The sequence below is a fragment of the Sesamum indicum genome, linkage group LG11 (assembly GCF_026168435.1).
Source record: "Sesamum indicum cultivar Baizhima isolate 11 linkage group LG11, ASM2616843v1, whole genome shotgun sequence".
Taxonomy (NCBI): domain Eukaryota; kingdom Viridiplantae; phylum Streptophyta; class Magnoliopsida; order Lamiales; family Pedaliaceae; genus Sesamum; species Sesamum indicum.
The window spans coordinates 957,175-972,492 of NC_142667.1; the positions used below are offsets into that span (position 1 = coordinate 957,175).

The following is a 15,318-nucleotide window of genomic DNA, read 5'->3' on the forward strand; positions in this document are numbered from 1 at the left end:
ACAGACTCGAGTTCTTCCATGAGGAGGATTTATGCTCACTTTGCGTCAACACCAAGGAATCGGCCAAACACCTTTTCCCCGTTCAGCAACTACGTTTGGTCACATATCCGAGTATAGCTTGGGATTAACCGACGTATGTCCATCCTACACAGTGCGGTGAAATGGCTCAAGAAGGAGAAAACCGGCTCCTCCATTCATAACAAAGCGCGATACCTAGCTTTGTCATGCACGGTCTACACCCTTTGGAGACATCGTAACGAATTCATATTTGAGGGTGCATTACCAAATCCCGAGGGCCTTATTATTTCTGTGAAGATCACTGTCTATAGGCTCCTCTTAGCACATTTCCCGTACGGTTTAATTGCTCTTTAAACTATAGTGAGGGTCCTTTTGTACCCCTCCGAGTATGCTCGAAGTATTCTGTAAATATTACTAAATGAATGAAAACTTACAATTCACCAAAAAAAAAAATAAAAAAAAATAGCATAAATTTCAAATGGTAGATCAATTTTTTAATTGCATCAAATCCCATCACGAAAACCCATAAAGCTACACCAATAATTGTAATTAATAAAAATAAATAATTCCACAAAGTGGTGCTATTTACATTAGATTCGTATCACATATTTTACAATAAATGTCACATACAAATATTAAAAACAATAAACGGTTCAATTATTGGAGTTAGTATAATTTGACTCTTCACATAAATATTAATATAAAAGAAATTTCATTTGTATTGCATTTTAAGAAGGGTGTAAGTGTAATTAACCCTATGATTGAGTGTCTATTATTATGAGAAGATGAAATAAAGTCCAGTTGATGCCCTGCACATGGATAATTATAAAAGAAGGTTTGAGTAAAATTTCTTGATAGGTAACACTGAAACTAGCAAAGCAGCTTCACACACACACACGAACAGAAACACAAACAACTGCAAAAAAATCATGATGAGTAGAGATGGATTAATCCATGTTGCTATGCTGCCATGGTCAGCATTTGGCCATCTTATCCCATTTCTCCAGCTCTCCATCGCCTTAGCCAAATCAGGGATCCACGTCTCCTTCCTCGCAACTCCAAGAAACATCCTCAGACTCCCCAAAATCCCTCCAAATCTGTCAAATCTCATAGATTTTGTGCCCCTTCCACTCCCCAAACCCGAATCAAGTCCCCTGCCTGAATCAGCCGAAGCCACCGTGGACATCCCCTCCGACAAGATCCAGTACCTGAAGCTCGCCTGTGATCTCCTCCAGGAACCCGTCAGGGGTTTCGTTTCAGAAAAATCACCCCACTGGATAATTGTCGACTTTTTCCATCACTGGGCTGTTGATATTGCTCAGGATTTCAACATCCCGATTGTCAGATTCTGCGTTGTTTCTGCTGCAACAGTAGTTTTCTTCGGCGCTCATAAGGTTCCCGTTGACGGCGACAAAAGAATGTTGCCTCAGAGCTGGACTCTCCCGCCCAAATACATCGATTTTTCGTCGACAGTTGCGTACAAGAAGCACGAGGCTGAAGAAATGCACGCTGGATATTTCGGGCTGAACGCGTCGGGAATGCCTGACGGCTCCCGGGTAGCTAAAATAATTCGAGCATGTGATGCGATTGCCTTGCGCACCTGCCCTGAATTCGAAGCCGATTACTTGAAACTGCATGAGAAACTCACCGGAAAGCTTGTCTTTCCGGTGGGATTCCTCCCGCCCGAAAAAATGAAGCGGAGATCACCAACTTCCAATGAAGAACCGTGGAGCGGAATTTTCCAGTGGTTGGACAAACAAAACCCAAGATCAGTTGTTTTCGTGGGGTTCGGCAGCGAGTGTAAATTGAACAAAGATCAAATTCACGAGATAGCACACGGGGTTGAGCTTTCCGGGCTGCCATTTTTATGGGCCCTGAGAAAACCCGACTGGGCTGACGACGATGAGGATGCGTTTCCGGCAGGGTTCCGCGAGCGGACCGCCGCGAGAGGAGTGGCACACGTTGGATGGGCGCCGCAGAGGGAGGTTCTTAGCCACCCGTCTGTTGGAGGGTGTTTGTTCCACGCGGGATGGGGGTCGATTATAGAGAGTTTGCAGTACGGTCATTGTCTTGTTTTTCTGCCGTTCATCATCGATCAGCCATTGAATGCGCGGCTGTTGGTGGAGAAGGGTTTGGGGTGGGAAGTTGAAAGGGGTGAAGATGGGTCGTTCAGCAGATATGACATTGCGAAAGCATTGGAGAAAGCTATGGTTTTGAAGGAAGGAGAAGAAGTTAGGGTAAGGAGTAGGGGAGCTGGTGATGGGATTTTTGGAGATGAAAAACTCCATCATTCTTATGTTGAGAAATTTGTTGAGTACCTTAAGAATCATAAATTTTAATTTAATTTGAATATTTAGTTAGCTCAACCCAAAATTCTTTCTTAAAATCAGTTGAATTAAATTAATAAGAGAGCTAGTATAATAATGAGTAAAATGCAGATCCCCCAACTCTTTTTTTTTTACACCTAGTCTCCCAATCTTTCAAATTTGTTGCACATGCCAATTTTTTTCAATTTTCAGTCCGATTATTGGTATTTTTGACTGGATAAAGCAATGCGCCGAAAGGGCTAATTTTCAATGTCCTTTTACGTAATTTCATCTATTTTGTACACCTCGTATCCCAACCTTTCAAATTTGTTGTACATGCCAATTTTTTTCAATTTTCAGTCCGGTTATTGGTATTTTCGACGGGATAAAGCAACGCGTCTAAAGGGCTGATTTTCAATGTCCTTTTACGTAATTTCATCTATTTTCTACCTCAAATAGTTGTTACAAGACAAGTCCTAAAATCAGTTGCCCTAATAGTTGGAGGGAAATTAAAACTATATGTATATGAAACTACTTTGAAATTCATTTTTGTTGCCATCCAAAAATGGGGAAAAAGTAGAAGGATAAGGTCAAAAAAAAAAAAAAGTACATATCTTTTTACTACTATGTATGTGTGTGTATATATATATAATTTTCCTCCAATTTTTATGTTCAATGATAATATCGGTACATATTCTTTTAGAAAAGATAACTAATCATCGGAAAAACTCCTACCTCGTCAATCATTGATAGTAAATTTTAATTTATTTAAAATGAATAATTTATAATAAATGCATAGTATGCATTTTGCTAAATATTTTTGTTAATAAAAAGTCTTTTTGTTCTTGTTTTATGATTATATTTACTAATAAGATTTCAAAATCTTTTATATACTAAAATTATTTTAGTATAACATTAGCTTGTTTATTTTCTAATATAAAAATAATGGTAAATGGTTACTAAAACAATTCATAAAAATTAGTCTTTTCTTCTCAATTTATGTTTCTCGATTTACTCCCTTTCCAATCATATCAAACAATTTGAAGAAAACTATCATTATGTTTGATTTTGTTTTTAACTTATTTTTGGGTATTTTGTGGAGATAGAGAGAGAAAAACAAAGATAAATAAAAATAAGTTAGAGATAGTGTATATGTTTGGATTTGTTTTTGGAGATAATATAAAATAAGTATGTTATGTTTGATGTTGTGTAGTGGGGAGACAAAAAATACTGTTCATTGTCAAATCATGTCTCTTTTATATATATTTATATATATATATATGTATAAAAATATATATAATTTATTTAGTTGTGAGTGGATTAAAATAAATATTATTTCTTAATTATATATGTATGGAAATGAAAAAGAATAATTTATGTAAAATACACTTTTAAAAATAATTAAATGCACTCTAATAATTGATTAACAATATTTTTTGTTAGTTGTTCTATTCAAGGTGATAAATTTAAACAAATTATTTAAATAATGTAATATATGAATTAACCGCGTAGAATAGTTATATTGTTTTATATTTTTTAAAATTTTTAATTATTCCAATGATGTAGAAAATATTACGTATAAAATATTAAGTGGTTAAAATAAAATATATTTGTATTTAAAAATCAAATACTTAGAAACAAGACAAAATACTTAGAAACAAAACAAAAATATGGCAAAATAAGCAATGCCAAACATTGCTTCGATTTTGCCCAAAACCGAAGCCAAACATAAGGATGAAATGGGAGGATTTTGAGATGAGCTCTTACCATTCTTCACCTCAAACTTTTGCAACAACATTAATTTTCTATTCCTATTTGTTGAAGTTTTATGTATCAAGTAGTTCGTGATATATAAACATGTTTGTAGTTCAGGAGTTATGTCCATTTACCGCATCAGTAATTAGAGATTTCTTATGTTGTTCTTGCTCCGGAACAGGATAAAGGAATCGGGCACTGGCGTTTCATCTGCGTCATGTCGTTTCCATGAAAGCCGATTCTATCAGGTATCTACAACTCAATTCCGTGGGAGAAATTTCAACAGCATTGCTGCTGTGTTTTTCCAACATTTTACAAACTCATTACAGGTATATTCCATGATTGCTTTTGATGTTTGGTTCTTGAATTTCTTGCAGCCACTGGCTATACAGAGTATTTCTTTGATGAAAAATCTGGAAAAGTATGCAGGTATTGCTATTGTATTTTAGAAATTAGTACCCTTATTCTACCTCTTCATCATGTATCCTTGTACTTAGCCTGCCTTAAACTTTCAGGCATGTGGAGCATTGGAACGTTCCCAAAATGGCTCTTTTGAAGCAAATTTTACGGCCTAGCAGAGGGCTAAGTGGCAAGAAATCCAGTTCAGAGAAATGAGATGAAGGGTCTGACGTTAAGTATGACAATGGGACCTCTTCCCTTTGAGGGTATGGTGCTCGTTTTCAGATAAAAAAATAAGGCGTTGATGGTTGTGATTTCTTACCTGTACTAAAGAGCATCATACATAGGCGAGCGACTAAGAGTGGAGTGTGTTGATTGCTAGTGTTTTACATGTATATATGTCTGTATATACACAGGACATATCGGCAAGAACACACAAGTTTAATCATGCAATGGATGGAATGATAAAATACCAAAAAAGAAAATATAATTTACGATTAATGTTAAAATTCATTCAACTTCACACAGTAACTAATAGGGGGTTTGTGGCCCCCATATAACTAGTCCACTAGCTCAATAAATATTCTTATTCTACCTAATAAATCAAAGCAAATGGGGGTTTTTAAAATTAGAATATATGATGAATTCAAATCATATGTAAGATATAATAATGAAATATATATTTGTAGTTGCATCCATCTTTTACTTGCATCAATATAAAAAATACTTGACGCAAATTCCATATCAAATCCCATCACGAAAACCCATAAATCTACACATTAATTGTAATTAATAAATAAATAATTCCACAAAGTGGTGCTATTCACATTGGATACGTATCACATATTTTACAATAAATGCCACATGCAAATATTAAAAGGAATAAACAGTTCAATTATTGGAGTTAGTATAATTTGACTCTTCACATAAATATTAATATAAAAGAAATTTCATTTATCATTTGCAAACAATTCATTAGTTGTATTAGGTACCATATATATAGTTTACTTAATATTAATGAGGGTTTAGTTATGCTTACTTTCCTAAAACTCTGAAATTACATTTTCAAATTTTCTTTTCTAAATAATTAAAATTACATCTCTTTCAAAAATTTCCGATTTATGTATACACACGATCCCCTTCCATTAGAATTTGGACGAAAAATGCTAAACGTTAACAAACAAATTATAAAAATTTAATATTTTCAAGTATATTTTTGTATTTATGAAGGAATAAATACAATATATGTATATATATGGAGTAAGGATAACATCATTATATTTTTTTTCTTTATAAGTATAAAATTATTATATGAAAATATTAAATGATGGGTAAAATTATAAATTTTATATAAATTTTTTGTTAACGTCAATATTATTATCCAAAGAATAAGGTGCAAACATTGAAGATTCGAAAAAAATTATAAATGTAATTTTGAAAATTTTATTGCATTTTAAGAGGGGGGTGTATATGTAATTAACCCTATGACTGAGTGTCCATTATTATGAGAAGATGAAATCAATTCCAGTTGATGATCTTCACATGGATGATTATAAAACAAGGTTTGAGTGAAACTTCTTGATAGGTAACACTGAGATTAGCAAAGCAGCTTCACACACACACACACACAACTGCAAAAAATATCATGATGAGTCGAGATGGATTAATCCATGTTGCTATGCTGCCATGGTCAGCATTCGGCCATCTCATCCCATTTTTCCAGCTCTCCATCGCCTTAGCCAAATCAGGGATCCACGTCTCCTTCCTCGCAACTCCAAGAAACATTCTCAGACTCCCCAAAATCCCTCCAAATCTGTCAAATCTCATACATTTTGTGCCCCTTCCACTCCCCAAACCCGAATCAAGTCCCCTACCTGAATCAGCCGAAGCCACCGTGGACATCCCCGCCGACAAGATCCAGTACCTGAAGCTCGCCTGTGATCTTCTCCAGGAACCCGTCAGGGGTTTCGTTTCAGAAAATCCACCCCACTGGATAATTGTCGACTTTTTCCATCACTGGGCAGTTGATATAGCTCAGGATTTCAACATCCCGATTGTAATATTCTGGGTTGTTTCTGCTGCAACAGTAGATTTCTTCGGCGTTCATAAGGTTCCCCTTGACGGCGACAAAAGAATGTTGCCTCAGAGCTGGACTCTCCCGCCCGAATACATCGATTTTTCGTCGAAAGTTGCGTACAAGAAGCACGAGGCTGAAGAAATGCACGCTGGATATTTCGGGCAGAACGCGTCGGGAATGCCTGACAGCTCCCGGGTAGCTAAAATAATTCAAGCATGTAATGCTATTGCCTTACGCACCTGCCCTGAATTCGAAGCCGATTACTTGAAACTGCATGAGAAACTCACCGGAAAGCCTGTCTTTCCGGTGGGATTCCTCCCGCCCGAAAAAATGAAGCGGAGATCACCAACTTCCAATGAAGAACCGTGGAGCGGAATTTTCCAGTGGTTGGACAAACAAAACCCAAGATCAGTTGTTTTCGTGGGGTTCGGCAGCGAGTGTAAACTGAACAAAGATCAAATTCACGAGATAGCACACGGGGTTGAGCTTTCCGGGCTGCCATTTTTATGGGCCCTGAGAAAACCCGACTGGGCTGACGACGATGAGGATGCGTTTCCGGCAGGGTTCCGCGAGCGGACCGCCGCGAGAGGAGTGGCGCACGTTGGATGGGCGCCGCAGAGGGAGGTTCTTAGCCACCCGTCTGTTGGAGGGTGTTTGTTCCACGCGGGATGGGGGTCGATTATAGAGAGTTTGCAGTACGGTCATTGTCTTGTTTTTCTGCCGTTCATCATCGATCAGCCATTGAATGCGCGGCTGTTGGTGGAGAAGGGTTTGGGGTGGGAAGTTGAAAGGGGTGAAGATGGGTCGTTCAGCAGATATGACATTGCGAAAGCATTGGAGAAAGCTATGGTTTTGAAGGAAGGAGAAGAAGTTAGGGTAAGGGGTAGGGAAGCTGGTGATGGGATTTTTGGAGATGAAAAACTCCATCATTCGTATGTTGAGAAATTTGTTGAGTACCTTAAGAATCATAAATTTTAATTTAATTTGAATATTTAGTTAGCTCAACCCAAAATTCTTTCTTAAATCACAATCAGTTGAATTAAATTAATAAGAAAGCTAGTATAATAATGAGTAAAATGCAGATCCCCCAACTCTTTTTTTTTTGCACCTAGTCTCCCAATCTTTCAAATTTGTTGCACATGCCAATTTTTTTCAATTTTCAGTCCGATTATTGGTATTTTCGACTGGATAAAGCAACGCGCCGAAATGCTAATTTTCAATGTCCTTTTACGTAATTTCATCTATTTTTTACACCTCGTCTCCCAACCTTTCAAATTTGTTGTACATGCCAATTTTTTTCAATTTCAGTCCGGTTATTGGTATTTTCGACGGGATAAAGCAACGCGCCTAAAGGGCTGATTTTCAATGTCCTTTTACGTAATTTCATCTATTTTCTACCTCAAGTAGTTGTTACAAGACAAGTCCTAAAATCATTTGTCCTAATAGTTGGAGGGAAAGTAAAACTGTATGTATATGAAACTACTTTGAAATTCATTTTTGTTGCCATCCAAAATTGGGGAAAAAGTAGAAGGATAAGGTCAAAAAGAAAAAAAAGTACATATCTTTTTACTACTATGTGTGTGTGTGTGTATATATATATATAATTTTCCTCCAATTTTTTCGTTCCAATGATAATACCGGTACATATTCTTTTAGAAAAGATAACTAATCATCGGAAAAACTCCTACCTCGTCAATCATTGATAGTAAATTTTAATTTATTTAAAATGAATAATTTATAATAAATGCATAGTACGCATTTTGATAAATATTTTTGTTGATAAAAAGTCTTTTTGTTCTGGTTTTATGATTATATTTACTAATAAGATTTCAAAGTCTTTTATATACTAAAATTATTTTAGTATAACATTAGCTTGTTTATATTCTAATATAGAAATAAAGGTAAATGGTTACTAAAACAATTCATAAAAATTAGTCTTTTCTTCTCAATTTATGTTTTTCGATTTACTTCCTTTCCAATCATATAAAACAATTTGAAGAAAACTATTATTCTTTACCTCCCTTTGCTTTTTCACGATTGATGTGCAGTTAACTTATGTAGGTTTCATTAAATTCAGATATTTATAGTGGAGATTTTTATGATTTTTAAAGTAAGAAGGGTTGTAGCACGAGGGAGGTCCTCGTAATTAACATCCAGAAAATTTTCTAGGTCTCTTTTAGGATTAATTATGTTGCAAATATACAGGAATCTGGCAGTTGATGCTTATGAAGAGGACTGTGAATTTGCTGATCCAGCCGGTTCGTTCAGAGGGCTAAGTCGGTTCAAAAGAAACTGTACCAATTTTGGATATCTACTTTGAGCAGTCAAATATGAAAGTTATGAAATGGGAGGATTTTGAGGTGAGCTCTTACCATTCTTCACCTCAAACTTTTACAAGAACATTAATTTTCTATTCCTATCTATTGAAGTTCAATGTATCAAGTAGTTCCTGATATATAAACATGTTTGTAGTTCAGGAGTTGTGTCCATTTACTGTATCAGTAATTAGAGATTTCTTATGTTGTTCTTGCTCCGGAACAGGATAAAGGAATCGAGCACTGGCGTTTCATCTGTGTCATGTCATTTTCATGGAAACCGATTCTATTAGGTATCTACAACTCAATTCCGTGGGAGAAATTTCAACAGCATTTCTGCTGTGTTTTTCCAACATTGTACGAACTCATTACATGTTGAGAATACAGAACATAAGCGAGCTGATCATGATGATGATGAAGGTGTTTTGGTTGCTTGGGAACCTGGTTGATGAACTCTGTTTTCAGTACTGCGAAGAAGAAGCGGGTTTCTGTGGAATGCGTTTTTATTTACCAAGCACGTTTGTGTTAGTTAGCTTATGTGGAGCTGATTAGTTGCCACCTGTAACTGATGTGGCCTGAATCTGTTTTTTTAGTTATTTTCGTTGCATTCTGTTTGGTCATCTTCCTCTGTATTTAAGTAGAGACCAACACTGCTCCTCTGTAATTTTTTCTGCACTTTTGTATCATCTATCTTTGAAGCAATACAACACACTGCTTCCTTACGAGCTTTGATGGCTCAATCAATCTTCTTCCTTACTTTTAACATGGTATCAGAGCCTTCTCAGTGAAGGTCTCTGTAAAAAAAAAAAAAAACAAAATCTAATCTTTAGTGTTCGATTATAGCAAACACTGTATTTGGAGATTCAGACATGGCGCACGGCATATCAGGATTTTATGTAGCTGCAAGCCTCTGATCAACTTGGGATGGTGATGGTCTCAACAATGTTGACTGGGAACAATTTTTTCGCATGGAGCAGAGCAGTAAAACGTGCACTGACAACAAAATTGAAGTTAGATTTCATCGATGGTACTGCGGTTAGGCCATCAGGGAACACTGATGAGTTCAAACGATGGAATCGCATTGATTCCATGGTCACTACCTGGATTTTGAATTGCATGTCGAAGGAATTAGCTGAGTCGTTCATGTACGTAAGTTCTACGAGAGAACTTTGGTTAGAATTGGAGGCGAGGTTTGGTGAGAGTAATAGCCCCATGGTTTACCAATTACAGAGGGAAATCGGTCAGGTAATGCAGGGAAACATGTCGATTACAGAGTATTACACTAAACTCAAACGCTTATGGGATGAATTAACTTGTTTAGCGCCCACTCCGAAGTGCATTTGTGCAAGGTGTACTTGCGGCGTTAATAAGGCAATGATGGAGATGACTGCCTCGAATCAATTGATACAATTTTTGGTTGGTTTAAACACGGTCTATGACCAAGCCAAGAGCCAAATCTTACTGCTGGAGGTAAAACTGCCTCGAATCAATTGATACAATTTTTGGTTGGTTTAAACACGATCTATGACCAAGCCAAGAGCCAAATCTTACTGCTGGAGCCTTTACCATCAGTTACAAAAGCGTATTCTATGCTCATTCGCATGGAAAAACAGATGCAAATGAACGTTAGCGGCATTGAAATGAATAGTGGCGCTGCTTTTCAAGTTAAGACTCACAACAGTTTTAAGAAAAAGGGTTTTGTGGATAAAAGACATCTGGTCTGTGAATATTGTTAGAGAATGGGGCATTCCAAGGATAGTTGCTTTAAACTTCATGGTGTACCTGAGTGGTACAAAGAGATTACAGACCAGCAACGAAAGTCAGGAGGCAGGGGACGAGGCTTTGCAGCTGCAGCAGCTAGTGAGCAAGTTCGTATCAGATCAGAAGGAGCTACCAATATAGCTGACATTGTTCGCACAGAAGTGCAGAGATTGATGCATGAAGAGATGCCTCTTGATCCTTTGAAAGTGAACTTTGCTCAAATGGACGATTATGCAGGTAATAGCATGAATTCTCCTTGCACTACTTTCGGCTTTTGGATTATTGATAGCGGGGCAACAAGCCATATATGTGGAGACATTCGTCTTTTTCAATCTTTTACCACATCCACACAATCTCTCACCATTCACTTGCCAAATAGACAAACACAAATAGTTTCTCACATAGGTTTCGTTGTTATCACCTCTGAAATTACTCTAACAAATGTGCTTCACATTCCCACTTTCTCTGTCAATTTATTGTCTGTTCGACAATTGTGTCATGATATGCCAGTTCAATTTCGATTTCTAAAGTCTTCTTGCATCCTGCAGGGCCTGGGGAATGACAGGGTCATGGCTACAGGAGAACTTTTAGGAAATCTGTATATTCTATCATCTACACCTGTGTCAAAGGAAAACACTCATTTTTCTTCTCTTCAAGCTAATTGTAATGTCAATTCTAGTGTTAATGTTGCCATGAATAATGGTGATGTATGGCATAAACGTCTTGGACATTTGTCCAAAAATTCAATGAAGCACATTACTTCATTACCTCAGTTAGATTTCATCAAAATGCCCTGTGAAATATGCCCCTTAGCTAAAATGCATCAACTCCCTTTTACTTCAAGTTCCATTCATTTGTCTTCGATCTTTGCTCTTGTTCACATGGATATTTGAGGGCCCTATAAAGAGCCCAGTGTCACTGGTTGTCAATATTTCTTAACCATTGTAGATGATTTCAGTCGGACCACATGGACATTCTTTATGCGATACAAGAGTCAATGTTTGGAAATGTTTCAAAATTTCTGCAAGCTTGTGCTTACTCAGTTTAATAAACATGTGCAATCCATTCGTACCGATAATGGTTCCGAATTCTAATCCTTCCTTAGCAGTTCAGGCATCATTCATCAACGTAGTTGTTCCTACACTCCGCAGCAAAACGGAGTTGTAGAGAGAAAACACATGTTTCTCCTTGATATAGCTCGTTCCATTATGTTTCAATCCTCTTTTCCTAGGCGTTTTTGGGGTGATGCCATACTCTCTGCTACCTACTTGATTAATAGGTTTCCTTCGGCCATTTTGGGATGGAAAACTCCTTATGAAATCTTGCACCAGAAAGTTTCCTCTTACACACATCTTAGAACTATTGGATGTCTCTATTTTGCCATTAAACCCAGTCCTTTTCAGTCTAAGTTTGATAAACGAGGTGTTAAATGTGTGCTCCTTGATTACCCTCCTGCCCGAAAGGGATATAGGTTGCTTGAGTTTGATTCCAACACGATATTCACTTCTAGGAATGTCATATTCCATGAAAAAAAATTTCCTTTTGCTCAATCTTCCCCAACAACTCCAGCCGTTCCTTTGCCCCTTATTCCTTTATCTGATGACTCTTGTAGTGTTCCTCCTACCACTGATACTTCAAATGGTAACTCTCCTGCTCCTCCACACTCTCACCCTGCATCCCCTCAGTCTACATCCCTTACCGTCCCCGTTCCAGTTCGTAGGTCTCAGAGAACACACACAAAATCAGTTTGGCTTTCTGATTTTGTCTGCAATTTGGCTGCTCATTCTTATGTCCCTACTGTCACCAGTTTTGGCTCCACATTTTTGGATTTTGATGCCTCTCTATCTGCTTTGCAGGAGCCACGCAGTTATAAGGAAGCCGCATCCTTTCCACATTGGGTTGATGCAATGGACAAAGAACTGCAGGCATTGGATTTGAATCACACTTGGGATGTGGTTCCTTTACCGCCTGGTAAACGCCCTATTGGTTGTCGATGGGTGTACAAAGTTAAATTGAAAGATGATGGATCGATTGAGCGTTATAAGGCCAGGTTAGTGGCCAAAGGATACACACAAGTTGAGGGGGTGGATTATATTGAACGGTTTTCTCCTGTGGCAAAGGCTGTGACTGTCCGTTTGTTCATCGCCATTGCCACTTTGTTTCAGTGGCTGCTGCATCAGGTTGATATCAACAATGCTTTTCTTTATGGTCATCTCGATGAAGAGATTTATATGAGCGTACCTGAAGGGTACTCTATTCAGCCTGGACATGTCTGTCTTCTTAGGCGATCCCTTTATGGTTTGAAGCAGGCCTCCCGCCAATGGAATCTGGAGTTTGCACGAAGTCTCACTGCGTTTGGCTTCAAGCAATCTGAACACGATCATTGTTTATTTCTTAAGCCACTGGACTCTGGTTTTATTGGATTGTTGGTCTATATTGATGATGTCCTCATCATGGCTCCTTCTATTTATTTTATTTCGCAGGTCAAGCTTCATCTTGATACTCTTTTCACCATCAAGGATTTGGGCTCTGCACGTTATTTTCTTGGCTTGCAGATTGCTAGATCAGAAGCTGGAACTTCCTTAACTCAGTCTAAATATATCTCAGACATTGTGGCTGATTGTGGTCTTCTCGAGGCTAAGACTGCTGCCACTCCCTTACCACCTGGAATCAAGTTACATGTTGATGATGATTCCTTGCTTGAAGATCCAGAACCATTTCGTCGATTGGTGGGACGTCTTCTGTACCTCAGCTTCACGCGTCCTGATATCTCGCACGGGGTTCAGCAGCTGAGTCAGTTCATTCAGCGCCCTCGTCGTTCGCATTGGCTTGCTGCTACCCACTTAGTTCGCTACTTGAAGGGTACTTCCACTCATGATCTTTTCTTCCCCGCCTCCAACTGTCTGCAGCTTCGTGCATTCTGTGATGCGGATTGGGCGGCTTGCCCGGACACTAGGCGTTCTCTCTCGGGTTTCTGTGTATTTCTTGGCCCTGCTCTCATTTTATGGAAGACGAAGAAACAGTGCACCGTCTTTCGGTCCTCTGCCGAGGCGGAATGTCGCAGTATGGCTGCAACAACATGTGAATTGAAATGGATTTCCTTTCTGTTGCGGGATTTTGGCATCACTTTGGATGTTCCTATTCCTTTCTATTGTAATAGTCAAGCTGTGCTTCATATCATGGCGAATCAGGTGTTTCATGAGCGTACGAAGCATTTAGACATAGATTGCCATATTGTTCGTAATTGTTACAAAGAGGGATTTCTTGATCCTGTTTTTGTTCGTAGCAAGGATCAGTTGGCCGATTTAGTAACGAAGTCCCTTTCATTTGCTCAGTTCTCCTGTTTGGTGCGCAAGTTGGACTTGTTCTTGGGTTTCCCAAGTCCAACTTGTGGGAGGGGTGTTGAGAATACAGAACATAAGCGAGCTGATCATGGTGGTGATGAAGGTGTTTTGGTTGCTTGGGAACCTGATTGATGAACTCTGTTTTCAGTACTGCGAAGAAGAAGCGGGTTTCTGTTGAATGCGTTTTTATTTACCAAGCACGATTGTGTTAGTTAGCTTATGTGGAGCTGATTAGTTGCCACCTGTAACTGATGTGGCCTGAATCTGTTTTTTTAGTTATTTTCGTTGCATTCTGTTTGGTCATCTTCCTCTGTATTTAAGTAGATATCAACACTGCTCCTCTGTAATTTTTTCTGCACTTTTGTATCATCTATCTTTGAAGCAATACAACGCACTTCTTCCTTACGAGCTTTGATGGCTCAATCAGTCTTCTTCCTTGCTTTTAACATTATAGGTATATTCCATGATTGTTTTTGATGTATGGTTCTTGGATTTCTTGCAGCCACTGGCTATACAGAGTATTTCTTTGATGAAAAATCTGGAAAAGTATGCAGGTATTGCTATTGTATTTCAGTAATTTGTACCCTTATTCTACCTCTTCATCATGTATCCTTGTACTTAGCCAGCCTTAAACTTTCAGGCATGTAGAGCATTAGAACGTTCCCAAAATGGCTCTTTTGAAGCAAATTTTACGGCCTAGCAGGGGAAAAAGTGGCAAGACATCCAGCTCAGAGAAATGAGATGAAGGGTCTGAAGTTATGACAATGATTCCTCTCCCTTTGAGGGTATGGTGCTCGTTTTCAGATAAAAACAAGGGCGTTGATGGTTATGATTTCTTACCTATATTAAGGAGCATCATACATAGGCGAGCGACTAAGAGTGTTTTTCATGTATGTATATACACAGGACATGTCGGCAAGAACACACAAGTTTAATCATGCATTGGATGGAATGATAAAATACCAAAAAAAAAAAAAGATAGTTTACGTTTGATGTTAAAATTCATTCAAATATAAAAAATACTTTACGCAATTCCATATCAAATCCCATCACGAAAACCCATAAATCTACCCCATTAATTGTACTGCTATTCACATTGGATTCCTATCACATATTTTACAGTAAATGCCACATGCAAATACTAAAAGGAATAAACAGTTCAATTATTGGAGTTGGTATAATTTAACTCTTCACATAAATATTAATATAAAAGAAAATTCATTTATCATTTGCAAACAATTCATTAGTATATTAATGAGGGGTTAGTTATGCTTACATTCCTAAAACTCTGAAATTACGTTTTCTTAAAAATTAAAATTATATCTTTTTTAAAAATTCCCAAT

The 15,318-nt window shown here is 37.7% G+C and overlaps 1 long non-coding RNA gene and 3 pseudogenes across 1 annotated transcript; all 4 read left to right on the top strand.

Moving 5' to 3' along the window:
- Nucleotides 1–820: 820 nt before the first annotated feature.
- On the top strand, nucleotides 821–2,368 carry LOC148784965 (putative UDP-rhamnose:rhamnosyltransferase 1 pseudogene; annotated as a pseudogene).
- Nucleotides 2,369–4,258: 1,890 nt separating this feature from the next.
- On the top strand, nucleotides 4,259–4,957 carry LOC148784966 (uncharacterized). Its single transcript, XR_016062758.1, has 3 exons — nucleotides 4,259–4,327; nucleotides 4,457–4,508; nucleotides 4,595–4,957. It is a non-coding gene; the product is annotated as an uncharacterized LOC148784966 (long non-coding RNA).
- Nucleotides 4,958–5,997: 1,040 nt separating this feature from the next.
- On the top strand, nucleotides 5,998–7,544 carry LOC148784967 (putative UDP-rhamnose:rhamnosyltransferase 1 pseudogene; annotated as a pseudogene).
- A 1,105-nt stretch (nucleotides 7,545–8,649) lies between these two features.
- On the top strand, nucleotides 8,650–14,715 carry LOC148784968 (uncharacterized; annotated as a pseudogene).
- The last annotated feature ends 603 nt before the right edge of the window (nucleotides 14,716–15,318 follow it).